The sequence below is a fragment of the Rattus norvegicus genome, chromosome 8 (assembly GCF_021556685.1).
Source record: "Rattus norvegicus strain SHRSP/BbbUtx chromosome 8, alternate assembly SHRSP_T2T, whole genome shotgun sequence".
In the NCBI taxonomy this organism is placed as follows: Eukaryota; Metazoa; Chordata; class Mammalia; order Rodentia; family Muridae; genus Rattus; species Rattus norvegicus.
In genome coordinates this window covers 20903874-20911144 of record NC_141541.1, presented here as the reverse complement: position 1 = coordinate 20911144, position 7271 = coordinate 20903874, and the positions used below count along the sequence as shown (strand labels likewise).

Genomic DNA, 7271 nt, shown 5'->3' with positions numbered 1-7271 from the left:
ATAAAAATAAAAAGATGTCAAAGGCATACAAATGAGAAAGAAAGAGGTCAAGGTATTACTATTTGCAGATGAAATGATAGTATAAACAAGCAACTCTAAAAATGCTACCAGAGAACTTCTACACCTGAAAAACAATTTCAGGAAACTGGGTACATGTAAAATGAATTCAAACAAATCAGTAGCTTTTCTCTTCACAAGGATAAGTGGCCTGTGAAAGAAATTAAGGAATCAGCACCCTTTAAAATAGTTACAAATAATATAAAGTATTTTGGTGAAATTCTAACCAAGCAAGTGAATGGTCTATATGAAAAGAACTTCAAGTCTCTGAAGAAATCAAATGAAAACATCTCCCATGCTCATGGATTGGCAGGAATAACATAGTAAAAATGTCCATCTTATCCTAAACAGATTCAATGCAATCCCCAATAAAATTTCAACTCAATTCTTCACAAAGATAGAGCATTTCTCAAATTTATCTGGAATAATTAAAAACTCAGTATAACAAAAAATATTGTCAACAATAAAAGAACTTGTGGGGTAACTGCCATCCTGGACCTCAGAATAATCGTAATTAAAAGCAAATCGTATTTGTACAGACAGGTAGATCAATCAATGGATTGAAGATACAGATCTAAACCTATGGTTACTTGATATTTGACAAAGAAACTAAAATAATCCTCTGGGGGGCTGAAAGAAACAGCATTTTCAACAAATGGTGCTGGTTTAATTGGAGGTCTGTAAGTAGAATTCATATTGATCTGCCTTTTTTTTTTTTTTGAAATTTGAAGTCTTTATTGAACCAATTGCATGTTAGGTTACAAAGGTATTTCACTTTTCCAAAATGCTGTTTCTCTTTGTAGACCAATCTGGCCACAAAAGGCTACCTGGCTAAGTATTAGCCAGAAACTTCTAAATCCCAGTGTGATCTTCTTGTGGCATTTTTCCAACAAATAATGCAGACCAAATCACAAGATGGCCACCTCACTGGTCACATGGTCCTTAGGTTAATGAGCAGAGGCTGACAGGCTGTCTCCTCACTCTTCCAAGAACCGCCCAAGTGCACACTGCAGAAGGAAAGTTTGTTTTGAATACCACAGGACAGAAGGACAGGCAGCTCATAACTCCAGTGGAAAAACATATAGGAGAGCTGAGTGGCAACAGCAGGCACTGTGATAACCTGGGCTGTCAAAGTCTCTCCGTTACTCTGGCATGCTGATCTGCCTTTTAAAAACATTTTTAATTTCCCTTTACAAAGCTTTTGTCCAAGTGGATCAAGGACCTTCACATAAAACCATATAAGCTTAATCTAAATGAAGAGCATGTCGGAAATAGTCCTGATCATGTAGGCACAGGTGAAAATTTCCTGGACAGAACACCATTGGCTCATCATCTAAGATCAGCAGTTGACAAATGAGACCACATAATACTGAAAAGCTTCTGTCAGGCAAAGGAGACTGGCAGTAGGACAAAATAGCAACCTACATGTTGGAAAAAGATCTTTATCAACACTACATTTAATAGAAGGCTCATATCCAAAATACACAAAGTAGTCAAGAAGTTAGATTCCAGAAAAACAAATGGCCGAATTAAAATTTGGTATACAGAACTAAAAAAAAAAAAGAGGTCTTAGCTGAGGAATCTGAAATGGCCGAGAAGCACCTAAAGAAATGTTCAACATCTTTAGTCATCACAGAAATGTACATCAAGATGACCCTGAGATTTCCCCCTTACACCAATCAGAATGGCTAAGATAAAAAAAAAAAAAGAAAAAAAAAACTCAGGCAATATCAGATGTGGAGAAAGAGGAAGACTCCTCTATTACTGGTGGAATTACAATCGTGTAAAAACCGTTTGGGAAATCAATATGACAGTTCCTCAGATTTGGAAGTTGCTTTACCTGAAAACCCAGCTATGCTGCACCTAGGCATACACCCAAAGGATGTTCCAAAAAATAACAAGGACACATGCTCAAATATGTTCATATCAGCCTTATTTTTAATAGCCTGGAAGCTGGAAATATTCCATATGTCTTTCTTTTTTTATTAACTTGAGTATTTCTTATATACATTTCAAGTGTTATTCCCTTTCCCGGTTTCCGGGCAAACATTCCCCTCGCCCCTCCCCTTCCTTATGGGTGTTCCCCTCCCAACCCTCCCCCCATTGCCGCCCTCCCCCCATAGTCTAGTTCACTGAGGGTTCAGTCTTAGCAGGACCCAGGGCTTCCCCTTCCACTGGTGCTCTTACTAGGCTATTCATTGCTACCTATGGGGTCAGAGTCCAGGGTCAGTCCATGTATAGTCTTTAGGTAGTGGCTTAGTCCCTGGAAGCTCTGGTTGCTTGGCATTGTTGTACATATGGGGACTCGAGCCCCTTCAAGCTCTTCCAGTTCTTTCTCTGATTCCGAGGTACTTTATATTATTTGGGTCTATTATGATTACCTGACACCGAGGTACTTTATATTATTTGGGTCTATTATGAAGGGTGTCGTTTCCCTAATTTCTTTCTCGGCTTGTTTCTCTTTTGTATAGAGGAAGGCAACTGATTTATTTGAGTTAATTTTATACCCAGCCACTTTGCTGAAGTTGTCTATCAGCTTTAGTAGTTCTCTGGTGGAACGTTTGGGATCACTTAAATATACTATCATATCATCTGCAAATAGTGATATTTTGACTTCTTCTTTTCCGATCTGTATCCCCTTGACCTCCTTTTGTTGTCTGATTGCTCTGGCTAGAACTTCAAGAACTATATTGAATAAGTAGGGAGAGAGTGGGCAGCCTTGTCTAGTCCCTGATTTTAGTGGGATTGCTTCAAGTTTCTCTCTATTTACTTTAATGTTAGCAACTGGTTTGCTGTATATGGCTTTTACTATGTTTAGGTATGGGCCTTGAATTCCTATTCTTTCCAGGACTTTTATCATGAAGGGGTGTTGAATTTTGTCAAATGCTTTCTCAGCATCTAATGAAATGATCATGTGGTTCTGTTCTTTCAGTTTGTTTATATAATGGATCACGTTGATGGTTTTCCGTATATTAAACCATCCCTGCATGCCTGGGATGAAGCCTACTTGGTCATGGTGGATGATTGTTTTGATGTGCTCTTGGATTCGGTTTGCCAGAATTTTGTTGATTATTTTTGCGTCGATATTCATAAGGGAAATTGGTCTGAAGTTCTTTTTCTTTGTTGTATCTTTGTGTGGTTTAGGTATAAGACTAATTGTGGCTTCGTAGAAGGTATTCGGTAGTGATCCATCTGTTTCAATTTTGTTGAATAGTTTGGATAATATTGGTATGAGGTCTTCTATGAAGGTTTGATAGAATTCTGCACTAAACCCGTCTGGACCTGGGCTCTTTTTGGTTGGGAGACCTTTAATGACTGCTTCTATTTCCTTAGGAGTTATGGGGTTGTTTAACTGGTTTATCTGTTCCTGATTTAACTTCAGTACCTGGTATCTGTCTAGGCAATTGTCCATTTCCTGAAGATTTTCAAGTTTTGTTGAATATAGGTTTTTATAGTAAGATCTGATGATTTTTTGAATTTCCCCTGAATCTGTTGTTATGTCTCCCTTTTCATTTCTGATTTTGTTAATTTGGACACACTCTCTGTGTCCTCTCGTTAGTCTGGCTAAGGGTTTATCTATCTTCTTGATTTTCTCAAAGAACCAACTTTTGGTTCTGTTGATTCTTTCTATGATCCTTTTTGTTTCTACTTGGTTGATTTCAGCTCTGAGTTTGATTATTTCCTGCCTTCTACTCCTCCTGGGTGTATTTGCTTCTTTTTGTTCTAGAGCTTTTAGGTGTGCTGTCAAGCTGTTGACATATGCTCTTTCCTGTTTCTTTCTGCAGGCACTCAGCGCTATGAGTTTTCCTCTTAGCACAGCTTTCATTGGGTCCCATAAGTTTGGGTATGTTGTACCTTCATTTTCATTAAATTCTAAAAAGTTTTTAATTTCTTTCTTTATTTCTTCCTTGACCAGGTTATCATTGAGTAGAGCATTGTTCAATTTCCAAGTATATGTGGGCATTCTTCCTTGATTGTTATTGAAGACCAGTTTTAGGCCGTGGTGGTCCGATAGCATGCATGGGATTATTTCTATCTTTCTGTACCTGTTGAGGCCCGTTTTTTGACCAATTATATGGTCAATTTTGGAGAAAGTACCATGAGGAGCTGAGAAGAAGGTATATCCTTTTGCTTTAGGATAGAATGTTCTATAAATATCCGTTAAGTCCATTTGGCTCATGACTTCTCTTAGTCTGTCTACGTATCTGTTTAATTTCTGTTTCCATGATCTGTCCATTGATGAGAGTGGGGTGTTGAAATCTCCCACTATTATTGTGTGAGGTGCAATGTGTGTTTTGAGCTTTAGTAAGGTTTCTTTTACATATGTAGGTGCCCTTGTATTTGGGGCATAGATATTTATGATTGAGAGTTCATCTTGGTGGATTTTTCCTTTGATGAATATGAAGTGTCCTTCCTTATCTTTTTTGATGACTTTTAGTTGAAAATTGATTTTATTTGATATTAGAATGGCTACTCCAGATTGCTTCTTCTCACCATTTGCTTGGAAAATTGTTTTCCAGCCTTTCACTCTGAGGTAATGTCTGTCTTTGTCTCTGAGGTGTGTTTCCTGTAGGCAGCAGAATGCAGGGTCCTCGTTGCGTATCCAGTTTATTAATCTATGTCTTTTTATTGGGGAGTTAAGGCCATTGATGTTGAGAGATATTAAGGAATAGTGATTATTGCTTCCCGTTATATTCATATTTGGATGTGACGTTATGTTTGTGTGCTTTCATTCTATTTGTTTTGTTTCCAAGACGATTAGCTTCTTGCTTCTTCTAGGGTATAGCTTGTCTCCTTATGTTTGGCTTTACCATTTCTTATCCTTTGTAGTGCTGGATTTGTAGAAAGATATTGTGTAAATTTGGTTTTGTCATGGAATATCTTGGTTTCTCCATCTATGTTAATTGAGAGTTTTGCAGGATACAGTAACCTGGGCTGGCATTTGTGTTCTCTTAGGGTCTGTATGACATCAGTCCAGGATCTTCTGGCCTTCATAGTTTCTGGCGAGAAGTCTGGTGTGATTCTGATAGGTCTGCCTTTATATGTTACTTGACCTTTTTCCCTTACTGCTTTTAATATTCTTTCTTTATTTTGTGCATTTGGTGTTTTGACTATTATGTGACGGGAGGTGTTTCTTTTCTGGTCCTATCTATTTGGAGTTCTGTAGGCTTCTTGTATGCCTATGGGTATCTCTTTTTTTAGGTTAGGGAAGTTTTCTTGTATGATTTTGTTGAAGATATTTACTGGTCCTTTGAGCTGGGAGTCTTCACTCTCTTCTATACCTATTATCCTTAGGTTTGATCTTCTCATTGAGTCCTGGATTTCCTGTATGTTTTGGACCAGTAGCTTTTTCCGCTTTACATTATCTTTGACAGTTGAGTCAATGATTTCTATGGAATCTTCTGCTCCTGAGATTCTCTCTTCCATCTCTTGTATTCTGTTGGTGAAGCTTGTATCTACAGCTCCTTGTCTCTTCTTTTGGTTTTCTATATCCAGGGTTGTTTCCATGTGTTCTTTCTTGATTGCTTCTATTTCCATTTTTAATTCCTTCAACTGTTTGATTGTGTTTTCCTGGAATTCTTTCAGGGATTTTTGTGTCTCCTCTCTATGGGCTTCTACTTGTTTATTTATGTTTTCCTGGAATTCTTTCAGGGATTTTTGTGTCTCCTCTCTATGGGCTTCTACTTGTTTATTTATGTTTTCCTGGAATTCTTTCAGGGATTTTTGTGTCTCCTCTCTATGGGCTTCTACTTGTTTATTTATGTTTTCCTGGAATTCTTTCTGGCATTTTTGCGATTCCTCTCTGTAGGCTTCTACTTGTTCTCTAAGGGAGTTCTTCACGTCTTTCTTGAAGTCCTCCAGCATCATGATCAAAAATGATTTTGAAACTAGATCTTGCTTTTCTGGTGTGTTTGGATATTCCATGTTTGTTTTGATGGGAGAATTGGGCTCAGATGGTGCCATGTAGTCTTGGTTTCTGTTGCTTGGGTTCCTGCGCTTGCCTCTCGCTATCAGATTATCTCTAGTGTTACTTTGTTCTGCTATTTCTGACAGTGGCTAGACTGTCCTATAAGCCTGTGTGTCAGGAGTGCTGTAGACTTGTTTTCCTCTCTTTCAGTCAGTTATGGGGACAGAGTGTTCTGCTTTCGGGCGTGTAGTTTTTCCTCTCTACAGGTCTTCAGCTGTTCCTGTGGGCCTGTGTCTTGAGTTCTCCAGGCAGCTTTCTTGCAGCAGAAAAGTTGGTCTTACTTGTGGTCCAGAGGCTCAAGTTCGCTCGTGGGGTGCTGCCCACGGGCTCTCTGCAGCGGCAGCAACCAGGAAGACCTGTGCCGCCCCTTCCGGGAGCTTCAGTGCACCAGGGTTCCAGATGGTCTTTGGCTTTTTCCTCTGGCGTCCGAGATGTGTGTGCAGAGAGCAGTCTCTTCTGTTTTCCCAGGCCTGTCTGCCTCTCTGAAGGTTTAGCTCTCCCTCCCACGGGATTTGGGTGCAGAGAACTGTTTATCCATTCTGTTTCCTTCAGGTTCTGGCGGTGTCTCAGGCAGGGGTCCTGCCGCTCCTGGGCCCTCCCCCACGGGAGCCCAGAGGCCTTATACAGTTTCCTCTTGGGCCAGGGATGTGGGCAGGGGTGAGCAGTGTTGGTGGTCTCTTCTGCTCTGCAGCCTCAGGAGTGCCCACCTGACCAGGCGGTTGGGTCTCTCTCTCACGGGGTCTGGGAGCAGAGAGCTGCTGCGGGCCGGGATGCGCGGGTGTGGGACTTCCGGTAAACACAGAACGTGCCCAGTCCTAGAGGAATTCTGCTTCCGTGTGTCCCAAGCTCACCAGGCAGCTTTCTTGCAGCAGAAAAGTTGGTCTTACCTGTGGTCCCGAGGCTCAAGTTCGCTCGTGGGGTGCTGCCCACGGGCTCTCTGCAGCGGCAGCCCCATATGTCTTTCAACTAAGAAAAAATACAGAAAACATGATATGTTTACACAATGTAATGCTACTCAGCAGTAAAACAGTAACTTTACAAAATTCTTACTCAAGTGGAAGGAACTAGAAAACATCATCCTGAATGAGGTAACCCAGTCACAAAAGAACACACATGCTATGAACTCACTGATAAGTGGATAGTAGCCCAAAAGCTCGGAATACCTAAGATACAATTCACAGACCACATGAAGCTCAAAAAGAAGGAAGACCAAAGATGGATTCTTCAGTTTTTCTTAGAAGGGGGA

At 40.2% G+C, this 7271-nt stretch overlaps 1 pseudogene; it reads right to left on the bottom strand.

Annotated features, from left to right (window-relative positions):
• Positions 1-1134: 1134 nt before the first annotated feature.
• LOC120094462 (small nucleolar RNA SNORA44) lies at positions 1135-1238 on the bottom strand (annotated as a pseudogene).
• Positions 1239-7271: the final 6033 nt, after the last annotated feature.